Source organism: Monodelphis domestica, chromosome 6 (genome assembly GCF_027887165.1).
Source record: "Monodelphis domestica isolate mMonDom1 chromosome 6, mMonDom1.pri, whole genome shotgun sequence".
Classification (NCBI taxonomy): domain Eukaryota; kingdom Metazoa; phylum Chordata; class Mammalia; order Didelphimorphia; family Didelphidae; genus Monodelphis; species Monodelphis domestica.
The window spans coordinates 34176027-34194490 of NC_077232.1; the positions used below are offsets into that span (position 1 = coordinate 34176027).

General features: G+C 36.5%; 1 protein-coding gene across 8 annotated transcripts in view; it reads left to right on the forward strand.

The window, feature by feature from the left end:
- LRRC4C (leucine rich repeat containing 4C) overlaps positions 1-18464 on the forward strand; it is a 1396296-nt gene that overhangs the window by 154955 nt on the left and 1222877 nt on the right. For 2 of the 8 annotated variants that reach the window (XM_056801928.1, XM_056801931.1), the window contains exon 1: positions 12494-14453. The exons of 5 other annotated variants lie outside the window; for them this stretch is intronic. The gene's annotated coding sequence lies outside the window, so the exon portion shown is untranslated. Of the gene's footprint in view, positions 1-11637; positions 11775-12493; positions 14454-18464 lie in introns of those variants that run through there. One more of the 8 variants, XM_056801932.1, reaches the window with a different exon arrangement.

Sequence of the window (18464 nt, forward strand, 5' to 3'; positions counted from 1 at the left end):
AAATGATAATATGGATATATTGAATGAGATATGTGAGACCTTGGTTTTTTGTTGACTTCTTTGGGATACAGAATGATCAACATACACTAATTAAGAAGTATATTTAGTAGTAGTAGTTGTAATAGTAGCAGCAGCAGTGGTTATTATATTAGTAATTGTAGCAGCAGTAAGAATAAATAGCAGTGATACTATTAGAAGTAGTGGTAGCAACAACAGTAGCAGTACTTATAGTAATAGTAGCAGTAGCAGTAGTAGTAGTATTGGTGATGATAGTAGTGGTAGTAATGGTAAGTAGTAGTAGTAGTTGTAGTAGTAGTGTTGGTGGTGGTGGTGGTGGTGGTAGTGCTAGTGCTAGTGGTACTGGTAGAAGATAATAGTAAAGAGAAAGTTGGTTAGGATAAAATTCTGAAGCCTTTTGATTGACAGGCTGCAGAACTGATTTTTTTGTAGAGAAGGCAATAAAAAGTCATTAGAGATTTTCGAAGAAAGTGAAAGAGTCAAAGTTTTCACTGAGAAAGATTAATGAGGAAGATATGGAAGGAATGACTTGAGACAGAGAGGAGTTATTCAAGGAATCCCCAGTCTCTGTCATTTGTTTCCCAGTGAAGTAATAAAGATGTGATGTGAGGTCTGGTGATGTCAGTGGGAATGCAAAAAGATTGGTTCTTCATCCTAAAGGATCAGAAAGACTTAAAGGCTGATTAGCTTTTGTGGATGAAGAAGAGGACAGGAGTTTGTGATGATTTGGGGAGTTCTATCCTAGGCAACTGGACTGGGAAGTAGCTAATGTCATTAACAGAAATAGACAAAAATCAGGAGGAATAACTGGTTGGATGTGAGGTGTCAAAAGGATCCATATGGAAATGTCAGACAGGTTGTGGGAAATGTGAATCCAGGGCTAAAAAGAAATATTAGGGAAAGGAAAAAACATTGAGAGTCATTGGCAAAGGAGAGAATGGAGTTGTAGGAGGGATATGACAGAAGAAAAGGGGAAAAATGCAAAGAAGGAAGAGTCAAGATAAACTCCTGAAAAAGCATCTATATGTGATAGGAGGAGGGAAAGGAGCTAACAAAGGGGAAGTGAATAGAGCAGTGAGAAGAACAAATAGGATAAACTGTAGAGAAAACAATGAAAAAATAAGTTCCAAGGAGACTATAAATGAAAGAGTGGATACTGTAGAAAGATCAAGGAGTAAAAGTCATTAACTTTGGTGAATTGGAAGTTACTGAACTTCAAATATATAGTTTTAGGAGAAGCAGGGACAGAAACCAGATGGTGGGAGCCCCAAAAGTAAATAGATAGAAAAATAGGTGCAGGAAATTAAAAATAAACAATAGTGTAAGATTTATTTATTTTTAGTTTTTTTTGTTTGTTTTCCATCAAACAATTCTGAATATGAAACAATTCTGAATATGCCTTCCTTTCCCTCCCCAAGTGTACAAAGAAAAAAAATGGTAAGCAAAACTATGGCGATATAGACCATATCTGATAGCATGTTCAATATTTAACAGTTGCATCTTCCTTTCTCCAGTAGGAAGAGGGAGGCAAATCATATCACTTCTCAAGAGTTTCACTTGACTGATAATATAATTATATATTTTTCAATCTCCTGCTATTGTTTTTCCCACTGACATCATTGAAGTCATCATGTACATGATTCTCCCAGTCCTACGTATTTTACACTGTATCACTTTATAACATCTTTCCATGTTTCTCCAAATATCCCCTGTTATATTCCATTACACTCATATACTAAAATTTGCATAGTCATTCCCCAGTGGATGGACAAGTTATTGACTTCTAATTATCTGTTACCACAAGAAGTCTTACTATACATATGATAATATATGTGAGGTATGTCTTTCTTTCCTTGATTACCTTGGGGTATGTTCAGTTAATATAACTATGAATTTTGGGAAACTTGGTTAATGGAGATAGTGGTAGGATGGAAATAATTAAATATAGTACTTCTCCTTCCCCATAAGATTCAATTATTATATATGTGTATGTTTGTTTTGTGTATATGTGAAGATGAAACAATGGGCCAGTTGAGGTATAAAGATGCCAAAGAAAGCCTATAAGGAGGGAATTTAGATGCTTAGAGAAATATTTCTGGGAAAGGAAAATTGGCTCAAGATTAAGTTGGCCTAGGGAAGGAGGAAGGACAGTTCTACTGTGAAATGAGAGAGAATGGGGAGAGGGTTGGTACATGAAAGACTTGAGGTGATGAGTATGGTGTTGAGACAGCTCAAAGACTTAGAAAATAATGTACTACAAAAGGAATGGCCTTGATCTCCTTGGTGAAACAAATAAGCAAAATCACCTGCAGAGAATGCAAAAAGTAGGTATTGGTCCAGGGCCTTGGGCAGTTTAGTAAAAGTTTGAAAGGGTTGCTATGGAGATTTAGATCCTGAGTTAAAGCAATATCTCATCTTATTTATATACTCTCAGTTCTCAAAAAATTGCTTCTTCAATCTTACCATCTTACTGCATTAGATAAGATTAGAAAATAACAAAAAATTGACTTAGTGACTAAATAAAGTCTGTGAAGTACTGTATATGGGGTACAGAGTTTAGAGTTAGGGAGTTTGGGGTTCAAATCCTACCTCTGAAATGGTACCATGATAGCCAATGCATTTATAACTTCTCTATGCCTTCAAACATTCCATAGACCTTATTCCATAAGAAATACTTTGGTTGGATGATAAATACTCAGTAAGGTTGTAAGATCATTCTGTTGTATATATGAAACAAGTACCTAAACTGGGTAGAAAGGTTAAAGGTTAGTGAATGGGGTTATTCTCCTTACATGAGCTCTTTACCACATAGTTTCTCCTTTTTCATCCCGTTGAATATTAAAGGTTTCCTCACTTACTCCAAATTCCTCTTTTAAAAAGTCTTTTCATTTCTTCCTTCATAATGTGTTTCCTTCTCTCATTATTTCTCCATTCCAGTTTCTTCTCCACTCATTTGGCAAGTGGTCTTCCTAAAGAAAGGACGTATCCCTGCCACATCTCCCACCCTATACACAAATATGCTCAATGAAACAATGACTATCTAATATTTCCAGGATCAAATATTCTCAGATTTGCTTCAAAAGCTCATCAAAACTTGGCTCCATTTGACACTTTCAAGTTTAATACTTTTCTTCCCTCAAGATACTCTCTGGTCATGGAAAATTATTCTTTTTCCCACTGGAACACATTAAAGTCTAATTCCCTATTCTGTGCATTAGTACTCATTGGCTGTCTACACATCCCTACCTCCATAACAAACATAGTGAGAAGGAAGAGAAATATGTTTCCTTTTCTTTAATCTGGAAGCAAGACTAGTCACTAAATTACCTTAGTGGTTTTATTTAGTTTTGGCATATGGCAGGTCACAGAGTAGGCACAATTGGATGGCTTTTCTTGTATGATCTCAAAATTTCCTTTTCCATCATGTATGTGCTAATCTTAATGCTACCAACAGTCTTACCATATGCTTCCTTTTCAGTAATATTTTAAACGGATGGCTTCAGGCTATGTCACCAATTTGATGACTGCAGAGTGAAAATCAAATTAATTTTCATTTTAATTTCTCTTAGTATTGGTGATTTGAAAAGTAGCTGATATTATTGTGCCTAATCTATATTTTAAGAATTGTTTATTCATTTCATTTAACTCCTGATCTTTCAAATAAATTTAGACTTAAGTAGTTGTGTCATTTCCAGAATGTGATAGATACACATATATTTATTGGAAATAATTGATAAGAACTCATTTCCCTCTCATTTAAAATATATTTGTTTTATTAATGCATATATAATGAAAATATTATTATAATCTAAAATATAATTAAAGCTTTCTAATATTTTATGATGACTTTTACCATTCAGTTGGTGATTAATTAACCTCTTCCATATTTTTTTATAAAAATCCCTTACCTTGCATCTTAGAATCAATACTGGGTAGTGGTTCCAAGGCAGAAGAGTGGAAAGGGCTAGGCAATGGGTGTTAAGTGATTTGCCCAGGGTCATACATCTAAGAGTAGTCATGTCAGATTTAAACACAGGATTTCCCATCTCTGGGCCTGACTTTCAATTCACTGATTATAAAAACCAAAATCAATCATCCTTTAATCCCATTGCATTCCTCCTCACCCTAACATTTCCTAACTGTGTGACCCTGGACAAGCCATTTAAACCCTATTAGCCTGTTTCCTCATCAATTCACTGAGCCACCTAGCTGCCTTTACCATATTTTTGTGAAAGATATGTTCTCCACCTGTCCCTTTTTGCTTCTTTTTCTACTCCTCCCCCTTTTTCTTTTAGTGATATACTTTCCAAAAATAGACTAAGATTTCCACTGGACATCCATTTTGAAATGTCTGAAAGATGGTCAAGATGTGAATATAAGAATAGAGATTAGGGCTGGATTGAATTTGGCTATCATTAGCCAAATAATCAAATCCACAGTGATTAAGAAAATCAAATGAAGTCGTATAAAGAGAGAAGAGTGCCTGGAACAGACACCTGTATGTAGATTGCATGAACTAGAGAATGAGTCAATAAAGGGAACTTGAAGAGGAATGGTCAGACAGCAAAAAGGACAACTAATTTTTCACTGAATGACAGAAGAAGAAGAAGGGTGGTGGAGTGTCGCAGAACACTGTAGTTGGAATCAAGAAAACATGATTTCAAATCCTTCCCATGATATTGTTTGTGTGATTGTAGGAAAGTTATTTAAATTCTCTAAATGAAACAATGAATGGTTCATTAAACACTGTGTGCTAAGCACTAAGTATACTCATTTAAAATACCATTTAATCCCTGCCTTCAAGGAGTTTATATTCTGACTGGAGTCAATACTAAATAGAGAGGAATGGGAGCAGTAAAGGGGATTTGTTCAAGGATTTTGAGGGGTGTTTTATAGAACATTATATTGATATAACTTTTTCATGAAATCGAAGCATTGATTATTATAACATGTTAGAGAGAGATATAGAGGTAGGTTATGATGTTGCTGGAATGCCTTGAAGAAGACTATAGGTAGTAAGACTGAGTTAAACCAGACTATATCTTCCTAGCAATGGGGAATAATCCCCAGTCTGTGGAGTGCTAAATTAGAGGGAGAGTTTGAAAGGGAGAAATATGATGTAAAGATGGACAAGAAATGAAGATATCTTCATTTATAAAATGGGGATAACAGTAACCCCCCCACTCATGGAATTAAAGTAACAAATATATGAAATCATTTTGAAAAGGCTTGAGGGCATATGTAGATAACAGTTATTGATATGACAAATACAAACTTCTTATAAGTTTTCCTAGGGGGCAGCTGGGTATCTCAGTATATTGAGAGCCAGGCCTAGAGATGGGAGGTCCTAGGTTCAAATCTGGCCTCAGACACTTCCCAGCTGTGTGACCCTGGGCAAGTCACTTGACCCCCATTGCCTAGCCCTTGCCACTCTTCTGCCTTGGAACCAATACACAGTATTGACTCCAAGATGGAAGGTAAGGGTTTAAAAAAAAATAAGTTTTCCCAGTGTTTCCCCAGCTCAATCTGCAAGTGCCTTCCCTTTGACAACAGCTCCCATTTACATGATATATATCTTGTACATCCCACTCTTGTGGGGCATCATTTCTCTCACACTAGAATGTGAGTTCCTTCAAAGCGGGCTAATATTTTTGCCCTTGCTTACATTCCCAATATTGAGCTAAGTGCCTAGAACATACTAAATACCCAACATATATTTATTAAAGGACACGTTTTTTACAGCATGATATTTAAAAGACTTGACATTAACCAAAAATAAAAGCATAAATAAGCTACTTAAATTCCTTATTTCTGACATAGCCTCATTCTAGTCGGAATGCCTTGAATATATTTAGTTATTTCAATGGGAAATGTGTAGACTTTTTAGTGGACCAAAAGACACCATTTAATCCTGGATGCCAAAGATGCTTGTGGCACCCAGGTTTCGAGTTACGAACTAGGATTGAAAAAAAAAAGTTATATCTTCATTTCAATTTACCTGATTTCCATTGCAATTCCAGGTGATTTATGTTATGCATCTAAACAAATTATTCTGAGAAAGCATCTAGATTCTAGAGATATAAAAATATAACCTCAGAGGTCCAGAACATGAAGTATATTACAAAACTTCTGTCCTAGGTCTTTATGTATGTCTTTAATATTGACAGAGTACTTAGGATATTTATCTGATTTCCTCTGCCAAGTTTTGCTTTATGATTGATCTATGTTTTCTTGATAGAACATTCCCTAGAGGGTGCCTTTTAAGCTTTTCCTTGAGCCTTGAACAGAATAGATTTATTGAATTGAATTCACCAGCTCTCTAGTACAACCCTAAATGGGAAAAATATGCCAGAAAAATGCAAATCCTGCCACACCTAGAAGGTAGGAAATTTTGTTTTCCATTTCAAGTCCTTGAATGAGAGGAAATAGAAAAAAAATCTACCAGCTTATGAACCCAGATACTCTAGGGGGAAATATGCTTTAAACAAAGGGAAAGAGAGTGGAGGAAACCTTCTGCTTTGAGAAACTTCAGATTTGATACCAAATGATTATGAAGTTTCAAGATGAACACTGGAAAAGACCTAGAGTTTTTTTAAGGGAGGCTAACCAAACTTTATTAAAGGCATACAAATGATCCATCCCTAATGAGATTCTCCACTGTAGCAAACTGAACTGTCTATTCATATTTTTTACACCTGCCCCCACAATGGCATCTATTTGCTTGGCCCCCACACAACAAGGCATGATTTGTAAGCAGGGTCCCATTCATTGACTGCCTATTTAAAGGCCCTGACAGAAATCCATGTGAAAAGCTTTTCAGGTCAAATTCCCCTTTAATGACTTAGTCCATTCACCCAGAATGGCAGCGGGAGGATAGTGATGCCTTGACTTCTACCACTAGAAAGACAAGAAAATGTTTTCATAGAGCTTTAGACGTGTCTTGTTTGCTAAACAAGAGGTATTGATGAAAGCTCCAACTTGAAGTCTGGGAGTTGGAGTTGATTAAAGAAAAAAAAACCTTTATAGATAACCTCAGAATATATAATCTTGCAAAAACGAGTTATGTTTTGGATATTCAACTGCTTTATGGGGCTTTCCTTTGGCTTATTTCCTCGACAAAGTCAGATTTTCCCTTGGGGATTAATCTAGCGCTTGATTGGTTCCCTCAGAAAATGTTTAAATATCACATTATGGGTAAATTACATTTGTAGTTACCCTTGTTAAAGTCAAAGGACAAACAGAATTACTCTGTTTCAACAGCTTAGAATGGATTTTAAGTGGTGCACATGGTATATGAGAGTATATATACATATTTATAGGCTGTGTGTAAATATTCACATCCCTCCACCTCATCTACCTATTAAGAAACAGTGTATAGGTATGCCTGGAAATATTCACAGATTACATTTCTTTCTGTTTCCAGAATGGCATAAGGAACCTATATGGCATATTGTCGGTATACAGCATGTCTCTATTAGATGCCCTAGCCCCATTTCCCTTATATTATTTTAATAAATTCATAAAACAACCCTCCTTGATTCTTTTCCCCTCTCTATATCCCTTCTTCATTTTCCCGTCTCTCTCTCCATTTGTCTCTTTTCTCTGTCTCTGTCTCTTTCTCCATCTCTGTCTCTCTGTCTCTGTCTCTCTGTCTCTTTCTCTCTCTCTCTGTCTCTCTCTCTCTGTGTCTCTGTCTCTTTCTCTCTCTCTCTGTCTCTCTCTCTCTGTGTCTCTGTCTCCGTCTCTCTCTCTTTTTCAATCTCTCTCTCTGTCTCTGTCTCTCTCACTCTCTCCCTATTTGTCTCTTTCCCTTTTTGGAGAATAGGTAACATAGTACAGGGTAGTAGGCGGATTGTGACCACTAAACCACAACATATATAATTTAATAGAGCATAAAATACGTATTTTTAATTGGACTGGAGAGACTATCTGGCATAGACGGTAGCATGTCAGCCTTTGGGTAAGGGAGTCATCAATCCACGTTGTGCCTCTCATTGGTATGTTAGGTAAAAGCTGAGCAAGTCTGATAGCTCCGAGACCCAGGCAACTTTCTAACATGGTAAGAGATTGTATCCTTTCTGTTGTGTTGGAAGGTATTTTCACATCTTGAGCTCTCTTTGATTAGGAATCCCATGAATCTCAATGACTGAAACACATGAGCAAAAACATGTATCAACAAAACAAACAAAACACTCTAACTTCAGGGAAACTAAGCTGTCCCTCTCACCCCTACTTTTGGCAACACACCCAAGCAAATCTTATCAGAACTTTGGCTAGGACCAGCACAACAGTTCATAGATGCCCCTGTGGAACCAAGTTTTGTTCATGTGGTCTCCTTGGAGTACTGGACAGTTCCTAGAAATAGCTAGTTCTTGGAAGAGACATGAATGAGATATAAGAAACCAAAGGTTGTTTGTTGTTTTTGTTTTTGTTTTTTTTTTAATTTATAATGCCTGTGTTAACAGAATGCAATGTACAAAAGCCAGGCTAAGAATCAAAGACCAGGGGGCTGATTCGAGTTACATTTAAATCAGTTGGGTACAGATTTTGTTATCCAACTATTTTAAAGAGATAAAATAATGATGAAAGCACTCGACTTGGGAATCAGAAGACTTGAGATCAAGTCCATCTTTGATACCTTTTTAACTATATGACCTGTGACAATCTCTTGGGCACATATCCCTTTAGAAGAGGAAGGATTATATTGTATTGAGGGTATGGCACATAATGAGTATTCTATAAGTGAGTGTTAAATGACTTAATGATCTGTAAGGTTCATTCCAGTACTAACATTTTATGATTCTGCAAACCAAATCAGCCCAACACACACACACACACACACACACACACACACACACACACACACACACACACACACACACTGACCATATTAGTAGTGGTTTTGCCTTTTTCAATTTTTCTTCAGATTTGTCCTCCATATGCATTATTTATTGCAGGAAGTCTTGAGAACTCTCCACTTTGGGATTTGTTTTGTTAGGTAACATTATTTTCTAATCTTCCAGACACCAAGTACGCATGGAGAATGACAAACAATTTATCAGGAGATGCTAAGAAATTTAATTACTAGATAGATGCAAACCCAAACCCAAAAGAAATAATGTTTGGTTGGCAAATGCTGATGCAGTGGGAACATTAGGTTCAATACACTTATTGATCACAATTGAATCTGGGATTTTCTATCAAGAACTAACAGATTCAGAAATTCTTTTTTCAACAAAACTTTGTCATTTTCTCAATGACTTAGAATCATAGAAGTTAGTTGAAACATTGAGAGTTTAAGAGACTTGCCCAACATCACAGCCAGTTTGTCTTTCAAGGAAGAGGTTTAAATGTAATGAGGTCACATTTAAATTACTCTACTACTCTTACTACTACTAAGCATTGATAGAGCTCTTTGTGGGCAGCTAGGTGGCGTAATGAATAGAATGCCAGGCTTGGAGTCAGGAGTCACTGAGGTCAAATCTGGTCTCAGATGCTTGTGACCTGGGCAAGTCATTTGACCTTGTTTTCCTCAGTTTCCTCATCTGTAAAATAAACTGGAGAAGGAAATAGTAAGGCACTCTTGTATCTTTGCTTAGAAAATCCCAAATGGGACTTATGAGAAAGAATGCAATCCACATTCAGAGGAAGAACTGTGGGAGCAGAAACACAGAAGAAAAACAACTGCTTGATCCTATGGCTCAATGGGGATATGATTGGGGATGTAGACTCTAAACAATCACCCTTTTGCAAAATTGATAATATGGAAATAGGTCTGGATCAATGACACATGTAAAACCCAGTGCAAGGAGGGGAAGGAGAGAACATGATTCATATAACTATTGAAAAATATTCTAAATTAATAAATTAAATAAAAATTTTCAATTAAAATTATTTTAAAATACCAAATGGGGTCCTGAAAAGTTGGACATGATTGAATAAAATAATTCTTTACTGTGTTATCTCACTTGATTCTAATAGCAACACTCTGCCATAATTGTTATTATTATCCACATTTAATAGAAGAAGAAACTGAATCTAGAAGACATTAAATGAATTGCCAATCACCACATCAAGTACCTGCCCAAAATATGATGTGAACTCTCTTCCAGACTCCTAAGTTCGGTTCTCTTACCTACCTGTACTATCTGTCTATTAATTCCAAGTTACAATTTGATAAGTGCCTCAAAAACTGAAAAAGTGATTTTTCTGTTCTACTTTAGCCTCTTTACTCTTTATTAATAGTCATTGGCTTATTTTCTAAAGTCAGAAATTTCTAAAAATTATTAGTTTCTATGAACCTGCCTTTGAATGTTTGAGATTGTTTTTGGTTTAAAAAACTGACTGAACTTGAGTAGCCTTTCTTTCCCCCCACATATGGTTTCCCTCTTTCTGGCTAGACATAGTTGTATAGAGAGCCCTTCAAAAGCAGCCCTGAGTCTTTTGCTTCAGGCTTCAAGCTGGGAACCAGCAATAGAAAATGTGAGGAGCTGGCTTGGCAATATGCTGTTTGGAATTGCTTTGGATTTAGAGTTTTCAAGTCTAAAATTTAAAGGGTCAATAGACACCATGAGATCCAATCTCATTATTTTAAAGATGAGGAAACTGAGGCATAGGGAAACATTGTAAATTGTCCAAGGTCACAAAAGTAGTAATTTTTCTGAGGCAAGGCGGAGTTGTACAAAAGTCTTCCCAATCTAAGTGGCAGTTAGGTGTTACAGTGGATAGAGAGACGAACCAGAAGTCAGGAACAATCATGAGTTCATGAGTTCAAATCAGGCCTCAGACATTTGCTAGCTGTGTAACTCTGGGAAGGTCATTTCACCCTGCTTGCCTCAGTTTACTTATCTATAAAAAGAACTAATGAAAGAAAAAGCAAATAGTTTTAGTATCTTTATCAAGAAAACCCAATATAAGGTCATAGAGAGTCAGATACAACTGAAATGACTAAAAAACAACAGATTCCCAATATAAAGCCAGTCGAGTGTCACAGATAAGGAGACTCAGATATGTATTACAAAATTCCACTGCTCAGGCTGGGAAATTGTGGATGGAAGAAAATTTTAGTATATTTGTTTTTATATTGTGTTTTAAGATAAGTGGAAATGACTTAGTGTGTCACACTGAAATTTACTTCCACTGTGTAAATTGTATTCCTTCTCTGGAACTTGTTTTTCTTCTGTAAAATAAGGGTTTGGGGTACTCTCCATTGATGGATGAATGGCTAAACAAACCGATTTATTCATATATTTGACTAAAATTTCACTATGAGGAATTATGAACTCATTGGAAGATTTATTTGAACTGATATGAAATGAGATAAACTCATTCTACAGATGAGGAAACTGAGACAAACAGGGTGAAGTGACCTGCCCAGGTTCATTATATTACTAGTAGCACAATAAACCAAATTACAACAACAGTGTAAAAACAGACCCTAAAGGAAGCCAGAATAAGTAACTGAAAAACATTAACAATAATAAAGGTACTAGAAAAATAGATGGTAATAATAGCTAGCATCTGCATAATGCTTATGCTTTATAAAATGCTTTATATATATTCTGTTATTTTATGCTAAAAGTTCTGTGAAGTATTTATTATTATAAATTCCATTTACAGAAAAGGAAAAGGAGGCAAATAGAGGCTAAGTGACCCACCCAGTTGGAGGTTGAATTGAATACAAGCTTTGCAGATCCCATGCCCTCTATCTACTGTGCCACCAAACTGTCTGACACCTCCCTTCTCGCCCCAGAAAGGTAGGGAAGTGTAGAACAAAATGAAGCATATATCAGGTTTTTATCCTATTGGTAATTTTGTTTAATTGTTTTTTTTTTTCTTTTCTTCAATGGAGGATCTGGTTTTCTACTGAGGGATGGATTGTCCTTAAATGATAGTTCTGCAAAAAACTAAAAATAGTATCAATAAAACTGGTTAAAATAAAATAAAACAATTATTTTAGTAGGAACATGCAGACAGTTGTAGTAGATTTCTTGGGGTTGCTTTTAATATTAAATCTATGACCCTATGGTGAAAGATTAAAAAAAGGCTCTTATTATCTATTGTTTACATCATCTTTTCCTCCCAATGTAGTCTTCCTATTGTCCATACTTAGAGTTGCCATCCCTTCTAGCAAAGAAAATTAAAGAAAAAGGAGAAAATATTTTTTGCAAATTAACAATACCATAGACCTATTTTTAAATGGCAATATATGCACTGTTATACATACCTCATTCCTTACCTCTTCAAATAAGAGAAAGAACATGCCTATTCATATCTCTTCCCTTCTCTATCCCTTAACCAACTCTGATGAAGAACTGGCAACAACTCTTCATAGTTGTGTATCTGATTTTCCATCCCCTTGCTTCTCATCATTTTCTTCTTCTGACCTCCCTTGGGTCATGTTAGAAGCTCTGGAATAGACATTAGTTAATCTGAATCAGTTTTCTTCTTTTTCTTTTTTTTTTAATTTTCAATTAAGAGACAATAAGGAGTAAGTGGGCTGGGGAAGAATTAAGGTCGTAATCAAGTCTGTCAATTTTCCTGCTTCAATCTTTAAGCAAATATTTCTGCCAGAAGGGATGAGATGAGGGGGAGGGATGAGTACAATGAGGGCATTAAGTCATTAGGGACTTCTGTCCTTGTTATATCATTAATTCAATTTCTAATACTTTTTTTTAAACCTTACCTTCCATCTTAGAATCAATACTGTGTACTGGTTCTAAGGCAGAAGAGTTGTAAGGATTAGGCAATGGGGGTCAAGTGACTTGCCTGGGGTCACATAGCTGGGAAGTGTCTGAGGTTAGGTTTGAACCTAGGACCTCCTGTCTCTGGGCCTGACTCTCAATCCACTGAGCCTTGCAGCTGCTCCCTCAAATTCTGACAATTTTTACGGTTTAGAGACCTTTCCTTGCAAAAATGCCCTATAATTATTTCATTATTCTTATTTATCAGAAGAAGAAACTGAAATTCTGAGCGGTGACCTGACTGGCCCACTGGCATATATATCTAGTAAAAGGCAAAATCAGTCTTTGAACAGATTTTATGATTCCAAGTGAAGTATTCTGTTCCATCAACACAAACTAGAATATGGTAGGTCTACTGCAATTTGTTTCTCCTTTTTGAATGCTGATTTAGAGAATTTTACCATGCTTCAGATCTGCTGGAATTGCAGGATCTTTTTTCTAATCTTATAAAATGCTTTTTAAAAAAAGCTCAGGGGATGTATTTTTGGGCATTCTGCCAGGCCCTTAAGCTGATCACCTAAGTTTTCTTTTGCTAAGTGTGTCTGAGTTGGATGCCATCAGGATAGGGATTTTTTTTTTTTACTTTCCAGCTTTTATGTTTGCCAGCAGGGTCACAAACACACACCCGGACACACACAAACCACACATCTCACTTGCTGGTTTCCCCAAACTGCCTGTAATCCTATATTTGATTATTTTCACATGGGGAAGTTGATTTTTTTTTTTTTTTTGTATCAGAAGAGGCTCAGAAATTCAAAGTCAGGCTTTTGAAAGAGGGAGCATCAACACCTCTTTCATGATCTTGGGAGGTGATTTGAGGCAGCAGAAGGAGTGAGGAGGTTGGAGATACCAAATCATGGTTCTGCCATTCACTAGCTGTATGACTTTTATCCGCTACTTCCTTGAGCTAATTGTCTACACCTATAAAATTAAGTGGTTGAGACCTTGTGCAAGTCTACTAGAAGACCCCGTTGCCGTTTTCCCTTTCGGGACCTCGATGTTGATTGCTGTAAAATTGGGGGATTCGAAAAGATGGCCTCTGAAATCCTCTGCAGCTCTAAACTATGTTCCTATAATACTAATATTCAGCCACTTTAAAGAGAGAGAGATAGAGAAAGACCCAGAGAAAGAGAGAGCAGCAGAAACAAGGAGGCAGATGGAAAGCTCCGCAGAAGGAGAGAGGAAAATATTCTCACTGAGCCTGTTCTATTGGCCATTCACGTATGGAGTTGAAAAGGTAGCTGGATTTTTCCGAGGGTTAGAGGGGGAAAATAAAATAAACGAAAAGGCACGTTAAAATTGATTTTCTTTAGTTTCTTGGCTCGGGTCCCAAACTGAAAGAAGTTGTTTTGGATTTCATCCTAGTTCTCATTTGGGCACATCACAAAAGCGCAGTATAATTTGTCACCAGGGGTAACACGTGTGTAAGAGATGGGAGCCGGAACAACGACCAGGACCTCGTTGAAAACCGAGGTCACAGCTGAAGTGCAGTCTGCCCACGCCACGTGATCCTGGTGCCTCATTCCCTGGGCACCGAATTCCCCTCGCAAACGTTTTCCTGTCTAGGCTGTTTGGCAAAAGGAGATGGAGAAGGCTGCTGGCTTCTGTTGTCTCTTCATGCAGCAGGAGCCTCTGGGGCTGCTTGTCTCACTAATAGCCCCCGACTGGGAAGTGGAGGGAGACGAGCTCTAGGTAGGAAATGGGGTGTTTGCTTTGGTTTGGGACGGATGTGCTGACTGGTGTTGAGATGGTCCAGGGTTCCCCTAGGAGGGGACTGCTGCTCTTTCTTCCAAGTAAGACACAGGGAAAAGAGCCTTCAGAAGACTACCAAGAGGCCCCTGTCTAAGTGAATTTTATCCAACCCCTATTTCCGACCACAGGGTTTCTTTGCCTAAATTATTCTGCTTTTCTTCTGTGAGGGAAGTGAAATCTGAACGAATTGTTGTTATTCAGCCCTGTCTGCCTCTGCATGACCCATTTGGGCTTTTCTTGGCAGAGATATTGGAGCAATTTGACATTTCCTTCTCCAGTTCAATTTACAGATGAGGAAACTGAGGCAAAAGAGGTTAAGCAACTTGTCCAGGGTCACATAGGTAGTAAGTGGGTGTCTGTGGCTGGATTTGAATTCAGGAAGATGAGAAATACTTAAGGATAATAAGTTTAAAGCTAGAAGAAACATTATTCATTCTCAATTCCACATTTCTTACTTTACAGACATGGAAAATGAGTACCACAGAGAAGACATATTTTTTTCTTCTACTTTTGCTCTTATGTATTTCTTTTTTCACATAGGCAGCTAGGTGGTGCAGTGGATAGAGTACTGGGCCTGGAGTTCGGAATGAATAATGTTTTTTCTAGCGTTAAACTTATTATCCTTAAGTATTTCTGTAAATGTGTCCTATATACAAAGACATTGTTGCCTATTGACTAATAGAATACATTAAGATCTGAGTGCAGATTCTACCTCAGATATTTACTATGTCAGCAAGAACAATTGCCTCTTCCTGACTCATTTTTTAATCTATAAAATGGACATCATGATTTTACTGGCTACCTCACAGGATTATTGTGAGAAAGGGACTGGCTTCTTTCTCTCTCTCTCTCTCTCTCTCTCTCTTTCTCTCTCTCTCTCTCTCTCTCTCTCTCTCTCTCTCTCTCTCTCTCTCTTTCTGTCTCTCTCTGTCTTTTTAAACCCTTACCTTCCATCTTGGAGTCAATGGCAGAAGAGTAATAAAGGCTAGGCAATGGGGGTCAAGTGACTTGCCCAGGGTCACACAGCTGGGAGGTGTCTGAGACCACTGGCTTCTCTTTTAAAATAACTATTTATTAAAATAGCTAATCATTATTTTTGTTGATGTGTTCATTTATGTGCATATATAATGTACATTTCTCATATATACTAGTGCCTGGTATATAATAAACATAATAATAATAATATTATACTAATATAAAAGAATGAAAATAATAAACTGATAAATATAGGTTTATTAATATCCATTTCACATCCTTCTTTCTTTTTATTCAAGCTACACTATAAAAATAATCAAATGTAAAGGTAAGAACATGCACATTTTTTAATAAATAGAAAGCAGTTCAATAGAAATAACTAATACAATAACTGAGTATAACAGTATATGTAATGTTCACATCTATGATCCCCCACCTCTCTGATGAAGAGAGAGATGTGCATTTTCTCAATCCTTCTGCTGGGACAAGATTGGTCTTTATAATTGCGCTGGAACACTTCAAGTGTCCTTGAAGTATGAGTTTTTATAAACCGAGACAATATTACTTTGTCAATGTCACTTTATTTATCATCCCGGAATTTATAAACTTGGCACTTTGGGAAGCCATAGCTATATTTATGATCTAAAGCATTTAAAAACTTTGTATATATTGTACATTATGACTCAGTTATCCTCATCCTTGTAAATTCCCTTTCACCGCTTATAGTAGCTTTATTGGACTACATTATTAAAACTGTGACACCATAAATAACAATCACATCATTTCAGCCTAGAACCCATTTTCCAGGCAAATAAAAACAAAAGAAAATTAAAACCGTGCCCATATTTTAACAATAAGGACAAGCAACAGGAAGCTCCTTTTTGTTCTCTTTAAACACTTTGCATCCCAAACCCCAACACACTATTAGGATATTTTTGTCTTTTTACTCTGTAGCTTTTCACAGGCTGTCCCACATATCTGGAATACTTTTTAACCTAACATCAGTGTCTTAGAATTCCAAATCACATTCAAGGATCAATGTTAGGGCTGAATCCTCAGCTAGAACTTTCCAAAATGTCATAGTTTATTGTAATTGACTCGAGTCAGATGTCCTGGGTCTATATTCTCTTGATTACAAATGAATGAATGAATGAATGAATGAATGAATGAATGAATGAATGAATGAATGAAAGAAAATATGTTTATGGCCTTACTATATGAAAAAGAACTGTGTTTGGTGCTGGGAAGACAAAGAGAAAAGGAAGATAGTTATCCCTTGCGCTCACTGAGGTCTCATTCTAATGAGGAAGATAACATGCATGGAAGGTTTCAGTTTTAAGGCACATGGAAAGGAGCCATGGTCCATAGGGTACAGTTGCAAAGTACAAATTAAGGAGTCTTCTTTAATGGCATTTCCAAGGATAAAATGGTTTCACATTCTATATTGAACCAGTTGACAGTGCCAAGGAGCCTAGTGACAATTTTCTGGTCAGGGTCTTTGGTAACTGGAATTACGTGACCTAATAAGAGAGTTTTATTAAATGGTTTCTGAGTTCTCTCCTCTGATTACTTTTGCTGAACGCTGAGGTTAAAGAAATAAGCATTTATCTAAGTATCTACTATGTTTCAGGCACTGTGTTAAGCAATTCATAAATATTATCTCATGGGACCCTCATAGCAACCCTAAGAGATAGATGTTAATATTAGTCTAATTTTATAGATGACAACACTGAAATGGACAGAGTTTGAGTGACTTACCTAGGGTGATCCTACTAGTAGAAAGTAACTGAGGCCTTAGTATATACTTTGTTTTTATTTGTCTGGGTATTTTTTATTTGCATCTTGCTAAATCTGAAAACATAAGCTTCTTGAAGGTTGTTTTTTTTTTTCCTCTTTGTAGCCTCAGTGATTAGTATAATGAAATGTTCATAGTAGGTGCTTAAAAATGCATTTTGAAGTGATTGCTTTAGTTGTTTCAGTCATGCCCAACTTGTTGTGACTCTATTTGGAGTTTTCTTGACAAAGATAGTAGAATGGTTGAGCCTTTCTTTTCCCCACTCATTTTACAGATGAGGAAACCAAGACAAATTGGGTTAAGTGACTTATCTAGCGTCAAAAAGCTAGTGTCTGAGATAAGATTTATACTCAGGAAGACAAGACTCCCTAATTCCAGGATGAGACCTCTATCTACTTACTACCTCACTGCCATTTGGAAATGAATAGAACAGAATAATTACTATTTAAAGTTATAAAGTATCATCTCTAATTTAGTTTCCACCATTCGTTGCATGTATTATCATCAGGTCAAGAGCTTCAATTGAAATGATGTTCTTTTAAGCACTAGGAGATCAAGTATTTCCCCCCCTCCAATTTATAGTTGACCAAATAAATGGAGGCTCAAAGAAGGTATGACTTGGTCACATTCACCCAGATAGTTCCCACTTAAATCCCAATATTTTTGATCCTGAACCCAGTATTCTTCAAATATAACTGATTTTTTTTTGAGCACTTCAAGATATCCAAAGAACTTTGGCTATATTTTCTAAGGAGACAGTCATTATGAGCTGTGAAGTATATACTAATGGTATTTCTATCACCACTTTTTAGAATAGGGAAACTAATTCAACCTCATTCAGAAAAGCATAGTATCCCGAGTTGGATTTGAATTCAGGATTTCTGGATCCAAGACTACCAATATGGAATCAAATGTCTCATATAAAGCCTCTTTTTCTTTTCTTTACCATATGCAGTATTCTGAGGTGCTCTGCAGATTTTGCATTTGTTTCAAAATTTAAGCATCAGCATGTGATTGAGCTAAAAGCAAGAGGAAAAAGGTAAACAAACTGAAGACTTGAATCTTGTTTGAGTACGATCATTCACCCCTAAGCATCAGGTGAGGTTTTAGGTCAGGAATAGATGGATACGTGTGTGAAAGGAGACACATTGTCACTTGGGAAATAACTGGATACATATATG